The following is a 13,553-nucleotide window of genomic DNA, read 5'->3' on the forward strand; positions in this document are numbered from 1 at the left end:
ATTCTATTGTTTGCAATGTGCTTCTTGTACTGAAATCCTTTTACCTATTACCATTCTCTCTACTTTATTAGAATCTTGAACATATTCCTCGCCAGCGTCACCAAAGCAACAATTCCGTTCTTTATTCATGCTTAGATATAGATATCTATCACATATATATTGGTCTGTATGGTTCGGCGATTTCACGAAATATTACCGAGGAGATATATGATATTGGATTTATCTGTACATATTCGCAATTAAATTGTGACGATGCAAAACAGATAGATATAATTTTCGGTGTTTTACTTTTCCTTGTCCATGTATTTCATGAATGTAGAATTTACTTTCTCTCTTAACTGTACTACTTACTACATACACGTTACAGTTATACATCTACACTAACATCATTCACTACATAAGTCACAATTAGTGCCTTAAGACTACACATTCACGCCACTACTCTCGAGAGAAAGAGGTTTTCGAAAAACTTTATTGTTCAAAACAAATGCATACACATACACACACTAACGCACACACACCCTCTATCCGTACACTCCCACCACCCCACACACGCACGCATACGCATAAATAAACAGTAATGAGGGTCGTGTTTGTGGAGAACGAAATGTAGCACAATTTCTGTGGATGTGATGTGGAGTGTGTGTGTCTGGATTTGAGGGTGGGCGCGCGTGTGTATGTGTATCTTGAAATGAACATTCCATATACTAATATAGCATCATTAAATGCAACGCGTACAACTTTAAATTTATTTCTTTGTCTAAGATTCTATTTAGTATACCTATCTTTTTTTTTCTTCTCAAAATTTTGATTAAAAACATACCATGTACTAGAAGAACTAGAAATGTTGATCAGATTTGTGCTGAGGGCTTACAAAAATACGTTCATGAAATCCACGCATTTTCCTTTCCCTTAACCTTACTAGAATACATAACTGAATGGACGAAGTTGCTTTCATTGACGTCTCCATATATTTTGACACGAAGAAGTCTGCAAGATTGGTAGTTGAAAACTGGCGACTAATAATTCGACGTTATTTTGGGGTGTGGCTTACTATCCCACTGCTCCTATCACGGCAAGTTTCACCGGACATTCAACTCGATCGTAATATATTCTCATCAATCATTACCAAATTAATGTTGATAAGTCGTATGATTGACATTTCATACGCATCAAGTGAACCGCTAGCTCAAACATTGGATAAGATTATGTTCAGGATTTGTCGGACTTCTGCCTAAAGATAAGTGATATGCTAGGAATGCATTTTTTCAATATGTATATATGTAAGGACAGACCACTTGTTAAGTATTCAAGATAAAGAAGAGATAAAATGACGATAGACCAATGCTTCAAGGAGGGGGGGGGGTCGTTAACACAATCCTAAGTTAAAAACTGGAAATGAAGGCAAAATAATGTCTAGTTAAACCAGCGTAAGCGACCGTAGACCGACCAAAGTTACGTTATTTTTTAATAATTCACCATTGGAGTCGACTTCAATGTAGTGACTGCTTTGCATTTAAATGGATGTGGCATGTTTTCTTTGAAGTGACTAATAACTTAATCAGAACAAATAAATGATAGAGGGGAAGGGTGATGTGGAATTGTAACATGTAAATACTAATTCTCGACATGCTTTAGAGCTTTCTTGACTTGGGGTGAGCTAACTTTTAAATAATACAACATCAGATTTTCCCATTTCAATTTGAAGTTATGAAAGGCCAAGTTTTTGATATCGTGCCAACTCATCCTGCCGTAAACTTCTTATCTAATTTCAAAAATCCTTCCATTAAGTTCTCTTTCTTTCTTCCAGCATTTCATAGTACACCAGGCAAATGTAAGTCAACAATCTTTTCTTTGATAAAACCCGAGCTTCAGACAGCGATAAGAAAATGTCGATAAGTGTATAGCAGTAGAGTTAGCAGTAATGCAAACATTTTATTATTTGTTTTTATTTCTGCAGTATTATAGTAAAAAGTTTGATTAAATTTGTAACTGGGTCACGATACTTCATGGTTTTAGGAGAGGTCAAATGTCATTCTTGTAGTTATTCAATGTTTGACACTGAATGTCATTTTATCAATATGTTTAGATACACTTTCCAAAGCAAACCATTTGAGATCAGTCTATTTCATTTATGAATTTTAAACAAATTGTTTTCATCAACACACCCTTTAACCTTAGGGAACGGTCGCTTTGTGTCAGACCGCCCGATAGGCATGATAACGATAAACATTACAAATATAAATGTAAATTTGGGTTACAATTCACACATTTTGAGACATATTTATCTCATTCAATAGAACCAGGCGCCACTAGTGTCATGATAGTTGGTGTTTATCAAACTCTACCAGGTAAACAGAGAGATGTAGGGACACCCACCCCAATTTCAACCATAGAACTCTAAAAGATATACAAAGGCCCTATATAAATTTCGAAAGTGGATATTAATATTGTAATACATGTTTAAATTCTAATGAAATCATTTTAAAAAGCTTATCGTATCACCAAGGAGAAACATCAGTCAAAATTGAATCGATTTTGGTTGTAAGATAGCAAGGATTTTACAAGATGACAGAAAATTTATACTGTACTTGTATATTCAAGTAAATTTAATTATTAAACAAGTGATCTCTATGAATTCCGTTCATTTTTAGTGTAGTAAAGTTTCGTATTTCTTGCAAAAATGCAGTAATTTTCTATTTTGATTTTTTTTCTTACTATGTAAATGCATTACGACCGCCCATCCGGCCCTTACAAATAATTTTTGTTCCAACCTTTGAAAAGGCGTATACGTGCGCGTAGCTAGCAGTCAAAGTTATTTATAAAATACTTGAAAATTCTTGATTTTCGAGCCCTTTTGTTCCATCCCGCACTTATTGCCGAGTTCAAAGTTCGTTTTTCAGTCGGCATGCAGTCCTCCTTTGCAATACCCATCTACATGCTGTATGGCTCTTATAAGACAAAGAATATCATGTATAATTATTTACATTATGCGCGCGACACCATGTCAAACAAGAAATTTAACTCTTTATTCTCCGAGAGATTTCAGTAGCATTGTTACGTCACCACCTCGGTACTCGGGGGTGGGGCAAGACTTCAAGTAGCCTACAAAAGATTGCTACAAGTTTTGGAATGGGAAAACGTCAAATAAACTAGGAAACGTGTCTCTATCGTTAGGCAAATAAGTTTGATGAGAATAAGAGGGATGTTGCATGAAGCGGACTGTGATATGGTTAGGATATAGTGTGAGATGATTGGGAACTTTTCAGACGCGGACGGATTGGAATGGGTTCTAAAAAACTTTGAGACTATGAATAATCTATTAATCAGTAAATGTGCCAAAGTTTTCTAAAACCGCCCCCATCCCCCCATCCTATTTTAAAGGATATCATGGGATACGCCCCTGGGAGTGGAGCAAATTAATTCTTTATGCGGGGGATCATTGTAAAATAGGAGAGCACTGTGACTTTTAAATTCAAAATATCACAATATTTAGCAGTACGTATTGAAAAGTCGAAACATAAATGTGTAAACTTCAGAGGCTGACTAAGAATTTCCATTGGTCGGAGGCCTTTTCATTTAAATTAATTTCAATTATTCATTCCTGTAAGGCGAAACTAGAAACTGTTAACCTTTCGTGATATTCACTCAGTATTCTTTTATCTCCGAAAATGTTCACAAATATTAATTTTCCCTTCACTTCACGAACTATTCCTGATAGAAGAGGTGGGATGCAAGGGTGCACACTGTTATGGGAAAAGAAATGAAAGAGCTTGTATGAAATAGTCAAGGAGCAAAGAAAAGATTGGCAATTTACGAGAGAATTGTGAAGCAATTTAAATGAATTGGTAGGCCTACTAAAATAACCCATGGGTTGGCAAATACCAAGCGCAACAAAATAAGCAGTCAAAAACGATCCTGCTTTCGTACATTATTTTAACCCTGTCTAGGCCGGTGGGGGGCCTCAGAGCCCCCCCCCCCCTCAACCACTATTCGCGCAATATTTTCGCCGCGCGAATTTTTTTTGACTTCGCTGCTTAATTTCAAGTCTTGCGCAACTTTTGAGACCAATTTTGCGACGCCCGGGTACGCGTTTCCGAAATCACACAACATTTTGTAAGTGCTTCAGTGTCAGACCATATATTATTTTGGTGGTCTAAATGAGTTTGTTTTATAATGTTTATGATCTCAAAAGATTCCCCGACAAAATTCATCGAAAAAAACCACAATGAAAAACAAAAGGTTCAATAAACAAAGAAATACATAAGAAATCGCAAAAAATAATGACACATAAGAAATTGATGTGGTATCGCATTTTGTTTGTTTGTTTGTTTTATTTCCGTCATAAAAAATACATAACAATATACATACAAGAGATACAAGGAGTAACATATACATACATAATGATTCTAAGCATTGATTAAAAAAAAAATGATTGATTGAAACATGTTAAGAAAGTTAAAAGATCAAACTTAAGACAAGAGACGGTTGGATAACCCATATTCAGCTGCACCAATTATATGTGCGGCTGGTCTTCCATGGGGACCAAGTAAAAAAGAAAGAACAGAAAAGAAAAGACAAAAGAGGGAAATGAAGGAAGAGAGAAAAGAAAAGGTAGAAAAAGAAAGAAAGGAGAGAAGAGGGGGGGAAAATCACTATCAGTTTGCTTACTCCTACACTACTACCCCATCCCCGGGCCCCATCCCCCTCCCCCAAAAAAGAAATCTTACTTTAATAAAAACTTACTTTAATAAAAACTTAGCACTTTTGGAGTTTTATTTAGGGAATTAGAGGAAAAAGTATGATTTTACATATCAATTACGCATAAACTAGCATAATGGTTTAATAGTGATTTGCATGAAAAAATACGATACAGTTTTGTAGACTATGTCCCTGACAAAGTGCGTGTCAACTGCGAGCCCCCCCCCCCCGGCCATAATGATCTGCCCCCCAAAAAACCGGCCTAGATAGGGTTAAACAAGTTGGCTACCATTTACTAATATGGCCTGTTGGACATATTCACCAACACGTTGGTTATTGTGACCAATCTCTTTTTTAAGTGATGATGGCATGAAAGGGAAAAGGCTGGGGTAAAGGGAAGGAAGAGAGAGAGAGGGGGGGGGGCAGGAATTAAAACAAGTCTCCTACTAATACTTCAGTCACTTTATCAGTCACACTGGAAAAACATACTCCTCACCACTGATCAGTGCTCCACATTGACAAAAGCTATTAGGGTTATGATATTGCCAAAACATAGGCTCCCATTTGTCGGTTTGGATTCTGTTCCATATTGTGTGACTGAAAGAGAGCATTAGTCATTTTAACCAATCCAAACTTTTTTCTACTTACTAACTACTTCTTCTTCAGAATGATTCGTATCTTTTTTTCCCCTTTCTCTCTATTTTGACTTCTTGATGATTGTGTTGTCAAAGAAAAGAATGCTCGAAATTGTCACAGCAACATTCAGACATTAGGAATATAACATTTACGCCCTCTGTTGGGTATCTGCTAATGATGCTTGATACATTGGTGTGAAAGCCGGGACACCGCGGAACACCAAACCACAGCTTTTACCACACGCACAAACTCACCCACACCCACGCTGTCACGCACATTAGGTGTGTGTTACCACTCCCGGCCGGTAGTTTTCACCCAAAGCACACATCATTGGTTTAAAACAACCCAGAATTAGATAAGTTTTAACCAATTGTTGTGTGGGCAATATGTTGCCCAACATTTTTAAGAGTGTATCATTTCAAAAGCACAGATGTGCAAACTGGGAGTATATTTTTAGAAAAAAGGTCCAATATTCTTTAAAAACCTAAAAGAAAAAGGATCAGTGATTTGTTGAATATTTCAGTATAATCTCGTCTGAGAACTTAGGAAATAACTTCGGGAAATAAGAAACGGTGATTAGACATACATAAGATACTTTAAAAATCTGAAAAAAATGTGAACCCTTTGAACATAACGTTCTCCTATTCATGTCAAGATTTCAATATTTCTATTGTTTTATCGATTAAAAGATCATCAAACAATTATGTGCAAAGCACAAACTAAATATTTTTATATTAAAAAGTTCATTAACCAACATTATTTTGCCCTTTTAAATCGTCTTAGTTTAAATTTAAGTTTACCTTTATAATTTAACGTAAAATTTATATATATTAATATTAAGAGTAGGTTCACCTTTACATAGCCTTTTCATGACAGCCTGCATGGTATTTAATGAATATTGTAGCATTTACTGCATTTGCAGGTTTTCTTCCAACAAACCTTGAAGATGGCGACAGTATTCTTGCCACCATTCATGTTTATTTCTAACAGCTGACCTGTAGGGAACATAGAAGTATTCTCCAATCTTATCAAGTAAGACTGGGCTATATCATTCTACCATCAATGCCCGTCCTCTAACATACTTAATCAGACTTAGTGACAATTCGAATTTGGAATGATTATAGGATACTTTCATTTCAAAGCATGGAGGACACACATAAAATGAGGCTAGCATTTATAAGATTTTCTATTCTTCTTCACCTTTTATATGACCTGTCAAGATTGAGCATCCAAGATCTGATTGAATATTCTACTTATTTTTTTTCTTCTAAAAGAAGTATGTTGACTTTTCACCCCGTATCGTCATTAATGTTGTTACAGTAATATTCTCTCATCTTTAGTTATATATTGTAATGCTCTGTTGGGTTTCAAAAGATTCAGAATACCTCTTCGTGTGTAGGTATTTCTCTTAAAGCCCCTTCAGGGATCGTAAATCTGGTGATGATCAGTTCGCAGTTTTTTTTTACGGCATCACTATATTGTGTCTCATTTAATGTTAGATTGTAATTTGTAACATTTTCTTCTTTCCTTTATCGTACTCGATTTCATTAAAAGTCGACTTTGACTGTATCTCTCCTCGACAGAGAGTAATTGTATCCAAATCATTGTCAAAGAAATTAACGGTGCATTAACTAAAATGGCTTAATCATGACCCTAATGCCAGTACGACAAGTTGAGCTATCACGTCACTTCTCATTCATTTCTTTCACGGAAAGTTAAAAACTCGAAAAATAGATATTATAAATAAAAAGAAAAAAAGCATTCTAAACAAGGTCAGTGCCTGCACCTAAATTAATGTAAGATTTTTTTTACTATTATGAGTACGCGTGATACCGCGATTCGAACTACAGTATTCAATAAAAGAGACCACATTAATTACAAACAGAAATTCCTTTAAATCACCATGGATAAATAATGCTGTTAACTAATTCTCAACAGCTTTCAACCACTGGCAGAAGCTTAAAGTATATTACCATGATTATTCCTGATCTATTAATTTCTTCCAGAACAACAACGATTACTTTTTAAGAAGAAAATATTTTGATAATAATAACCTAGGCTTATATCAACCAATTTGGCTGGGGTTAGACATCCCTGAATCAAACTGCGAAGCGACGCCCCTATCACCTTCAGCCGACGAGAATTAGTTTGCATTTTCAAAGAAAAGAACCTCGTGACAGCCAAACAAAAATGAATCGATATCACTTTTATATTCTATTATTTGAGGATTATCAATACTCATCAGATGAAATCCCCAAATGTTTACTTTTACTCCAAACACAACGCACTAACGACCAAGAGACACCATAGCCATAATTATGTCGGAACATCTTTCTTTATGTAATCACTTTACCAGAGCGGGTGTGAAAACCGTAAGTTGAATCTTTCATGCCCCATTACGGACATTTATCACCAAAATGTCGCCTTTTCTGCCTCACAATATCCATGGTCTAGACAAAATTTACAATCTTCACTTGCAAATCCTGATAAATAAATGCCCTTAAATGAACGGGTTTTTATTGTCATTAAAAAGGCTCATTCTTCTTAACTTAGTTGGTTTCATTATGTGAAAATATTCAAAGTTTTGAAGGTCTTTGTGCGGTGTTTAGATTTTATATTGCAAAATTTCAGGTTCTAAACTGCTGGGAAAACCAAAATATTAAATGATTCGTATTCTGCATTGCATATACAAGTCTTTATTCAACAGTGATAGATTCTTTATTCTTGTCATCACAACTATATTCTATTTCGTATATTAAATGTTAAAGATATTGATTATTAGCAGCCAGGTCTGCAGGTGAAAGCCGGGTATACTACATTTGTGTGCTCATTGTTTTTATCGAAATTTTCCTTTACTTTTTAAGCTAAAAGCGACTACTAGAAATATTAATGAATGATACATTAAAGCAGACAACAGACTGGTATAATTATAACTATCGATATTATTGTTATGATTAGTATTGTTATAATCATTATCATTACCGTCATGATTCTTATATTAAGTATCATTAACGTTCTTCATTGTTTTGCCGTTTTAATGCTGTAATCTCCTTTATTATAGAGTAATAAGAAAAATATATGTGACACATCCAATATTCACTTTATTTTTATAACAATGAATGAAGTGATGATTACAGACGGGGGCTATTTTTTTCTACGCACAATCCATGAATTTAGAGCGCTCCTTGCATAATAAAACATGTTTAAACGATTGTCGTCATCTCTTCCTTACAGTTATTGGTTAAAATTCATTAAATGGGTATGTTGGGCTGGAAGCAATTATACTAAATAGATAGAGCAAAAGTCACGGAGCAGAATGCTGAAAATTCCATCAAAATGTGATATATAATATGAAAGTTATCGAATTTTAAAGCTAAGCGATATTTTGTGGAAATACTTATATGTACGTCGTGATGAATATTCATTAGGTGGGGGTGATGATATAACATCCCCACTTTCCTTTTTCTTATTACATGAAATCATAATTATTTCATATATATTTTTATTCACGTGTGTATGATATGTCCCTGTTAATAAGTTGCAGTAATGAATATCTAACGCATTAAATCATTTGTCAATACATTTTTTTTTAGTTTTTGGACGAAAAAAATTGAATAAACATAGATGTAATTTCATGTGATAAAATACAAAGAACAAAAGCTAATATGACATCACTTTGCTCATTCCTATTCATGAAAATATTTACAGGACTGCTTAACCAAAATAATGCGAATCTTTAAAATGTCATTACTTAGTTGTTCCAAGTGCGGTTTCGATGATTTTTTTTCTAATATTTCTCTGTCTGTTCAAATCATATTATTTTCCGCCTTGAGTACCCCTTTAAGTTGGAGATTTATTATTGAATAAGTGGCCGGAGAATGAAATTCCCTCCCCCCCAAAAAAAAAAAAATGCTTACTAAACCCTATTGGTAACATTAGTGATGGGGAATGATAAATCGGGACACAACATTTGAGAAAAAAAATATTTTGAATAATTCGCTATTTCTTTCTCAAATGAAAGTGCTCTTCGAAAATGTTCAAATGCAACATCACGGGAAAAATATTAGGAATTCGTACGTGTTTAAGTTATTTCTAGCGAACGTGCGATTAACTACGTTAATCAGACTAAAAATAGATGACGAGGACGAGGGTGGTGTGTTTTACCGGCCGAGGGTTTGGATGAGATAAACGAGTTTTATGGCTCTAAAACAAATCTTAGAACTGCTCCTTGCTCCCTTTATGAGGTTGTTATTATCGGAGTCATGACGCCAAACTTTACAACCTAATGACCTGGATCTCAAAAGAAGAAGAAAAAAATGATAACACACTGAAGAGAATTAATCGAATGATTCTTTTGTTTGCCAATATTTGGATTATTCTTTGTCTTTTTTTTTATTGGATAATTTTTAATTACACGCGTTTAAGAAATGATCCTTAAAATAGAATCACGTAATACCCCCAGTAAGAGTCACATAAGGGCGGGGTTTTGAAATCGAATGTTTATATGTTGTGTGATAATTGGATACTGCGAATTGTATTATTTGGTTGCCATTACTATTATCTGGAGTAGTAGTAGTAGTGGTGGTAGAAGTCGAAGTAGTAGTATAAGAAGTATTATTCTGGTCATCTGTACGATTTTTTTATCGTTTGTATCCTCAAAAATCAGATTAAAATTGATTTTAAATTATTCAAACTTGTTACATCCGGTAAAATAAAGTAACATAGCTAAATGAATACTGAATAACATACACGAGATTCATGGCATCCCTAAGTCAAGGGGATTGTATCAGAATAAAAAAATAGGATTTTCAGTCATTCATATAAGTTAAATGGTGCAGATTAATAAAAGATGACATTTAGAATATTAGCAATAACCTAAAGTAAACCAATAAAGAGATTGTTAAAACACTTTGAATTTGTTTGGATTGATGATTTTGACTCAATTTGGAAATGGTGCATATTATGTAAAAACATTATCTTGAATGAACTTTCGACTAATTACATGGGCAAATTCAGCACAATTTTAAGGCATCATTTATCCATCATCCAAATATGTCAATAAGAACTAAAGTTTGGGAGTTAAATGAAAACCAGTAACCAATAATAAAAATGTAATAATACTTCATTCTTCCAATAACAATAAAAAAAAATTCAAAATCGTCTGTCAATATCAAACGCGAATCAGGTTTTGTAAGAAACCTTTTAATCACTATATTTGTTAAAAAGATGTAAGCGCCGAACCAAACACACACAATAAATGGCAGTAACCTCTTGTTATTGGTTTCAACTTTGATTCCAATTTGCAAAATTAATAAAAAGGTAGTGAAGGGGTTTTAAAAAAGAGTGATGGTTCAGGTAATGCTGGTAGTGGTAGTTCCATCTCGCATGTTTTCAGAGACGATGTCACAAGCCTCCGAGCTGGTTCCTCCATTAGTCTCTCCATAGATCCGATACTAGTAACCCGTACTTCCATTTTCAGTATGCAGAAATCCAGTTTTCATGAAGTGAATGTTCAGAAATTTGCCACCCCTTACACACCAGTGAATTGCTTCACTTTCTCATTTTCTACCCCCCCCCCCCAAAAAAATGTTCTAAAGAGCGACCCAACATGCCGGATGATGCACTGTAAAAAAATTGAACGTTGTTTTAAGTCAGTCACTCTAACAGCAGGTTGTTTAAAGTTTTAGATATTTGAAAACTTTTAAAACTTGTTAAAACAACTTGTTTGAATTCTTAGGCAGTCATTGATAGAGCGACTAGTTTAAACAACGCGCTTAAATATTCAAACGACGTTTTTGCAGTGTGGACCGTGCCACAGAAGTAAACATAACTGTTCGTATATAGGGTAGCGTAGATTTAATATATTTATAAATTTAATTAAAATTCTTCATTGCTTACAATCTAACAAAACAGTTAGATCAAATGCATTACTTTGTTAATTTATTTTTCTTTTTACATAGTCCTAAACAATTGCTTGAATACTAATGTCATAATGACATTTTCAAATGATATATTATATTGGTGAAATAAATTAGTTCAAAATGGAAACGTTATTGTTTTTTGTTGGTTTTTAGTGGAAGTTATAGATTTGACTTTCACACTATGTTCGAAAGGTTATGGGACTACGAAAATATATTAATAGACCTGCTCAAATAAAGATCAATGATTGTTTTGTAAGCACCCATAACATCGGAAAAATAGGTAAAGTAAATTTGCCAGAAAGGAGTAAATCTAAATACAATGAAAACCGTGCGTATGATTTAGTGTGTTATAAAGATATATAAATGCCAGATAAAATTAATTTGCCATGCAGTGTCATGGGAAACGCATTCACCTTTTCGGTGACTTATAAATGAATCATTGCCGTGATCAAATTTTAACAATCACATAACGGGAATATAACCCTTTTTATTACTTTCATATGGACAATTGAATGAGGAGATACAAAGTACAATGTGTACAAGGTTGCCATCATCTGCCCCAATAGCTGAAAGTTGGATAAACGTTACTTTTGTCATATTTAACTTATTTTGCTTTTCTGACCTCGTCAATGAGAGACTAATATCCCACGAAGCCATTGATTATACTCTTCACTGCGATTTGTAGATGTATCTTTATACTTGTTAAACTGATACTGGATAATGAATATCAAAATCATGTCACTAGATAATCATCTCAATTTATGTAATAGATATGTTCAAAAGGCAATTCGTATTTTCGTGCTCTGAAGGAGGTTATAGATCCCACCTGCGACGAAAAATCTATTCAAAACCCACTCTTTTAATTGCAAATTAAAATAAAAACAACATTCTATCCATAAGTATTTGTGTGCCTATATACTTCCATTTTAGTCGGTACCATGACTATGACTATATTGCTCCGAACATGCATTATAAGCAAATAGTTTGAATTTTTTTTTTTTTCAAATTCAAAGAAGGAAATATTTTTTGTAGACAATTCCAATCTTGACTATTTACCCGATCAAGTCGATAATTTTTTTTTCTTTGACAGTATTCACAATTTTGAAATTGAAATACTCTGTACAGCAGCCAATTAACGTTTTACATCCTACAATAAAAAAGAGATTCCTACATTTTCAATACAAGGAGTTTTTGAAGAAAGATATTTTTGTAATAATACTAAAGCACTCTTTATATAAAATCAATGCTAGCAGATAGAAAAAATTGAATTAAATAAGGGTCAGCCACAAAATTGTGTAACAAAAAGAGAACGTCCAGTCGATACTGCTTTTCAAATTTCGTTTAAAAATCACAGAAAGGCAATGAGAATTTCTAGAGGATGTTAGAGTTAATAAAAAAGGCAAAAAATCCTATGCTAATTGGAACTCTGCATAAAGATATCATTCTAACGTCAAAGGTGTACAAAATATATTTGACACACGTGAGTCATATTATTTGACCAGGAATGGCCCCACGACAAACAAGGTCCATTTTGACGACCAAAAAATGGCCAACAAAACCGTCAGGTGGAAGATTTATGGATGGGTTCTAATAGCACGACGACCGAATTCAAAGCAATAATCGGAGGAGATGTTTTTACTCTACCTTTGTTGCCCGCCTTCTAAGTTATAAAGCACTTGTTTGGAATCATAAAACTTATTAGCGATTCGATGTTAGTGCATTGAGGAAATGCTGTGGTTTCATAGCTAACATCAAATTGTGTATCCATGGTGGTATTGGATTGTAAAGCAAAAGTAAATTTGTCGCCATCCATGTTTGTCAAAATTCTAAATTTCAGATTTTTGTAAAATTATAGTCCATTTAAGCATGATTATCAGACTGATTTTATTTTTTTCTGTATCGTCACAAATCGTTAAGATGATTAAAAATAGACGTTGGTCCCACAGTATATTTCTAAATTTGTACAAAGTCGATAGTTACATTATACAGTTTTGTAAGGAAACTTGAACATAAATGTACCTACATACATATCTGAAGTAATAAAAAATTCTTGAAATATTCTTTATGTACTTGGTAAAGCAAAATTGAGGGTCACTAGGTGAGTAATTGTGTAAAATAATCGGAAATATCGTGTAGATCGGGTGATAAAAGCAAAAAGAAAATCCCTGGCAATCAATTTGGCAAATGATTTCTGACATGAAACTTTTAACCATCAAATCAAGGCGAAGTCCCCCCCCCCCTTTGATTTCCGCGTTGTTTGAAAAAAAAGGCTGCTTTAGCATATTACCGGTAATG

This window comes from Lytechinus variegatus, chromosome 1, assembly GCF_018143015.1.
Source record: "Lytechinus variegatus isolate NC3 chromosome 1, Lvar_3.0, whole genome shotgun sequence".
In the NCBI taxonomy this organism is placed as follows: domain Eukaryota; kingdom Metazoa; phylum Echinodermata; class Echinoidea; order Temnopleuroida; family Toxopneustidae; genus Lytechinus; species Lytechinus variegatus.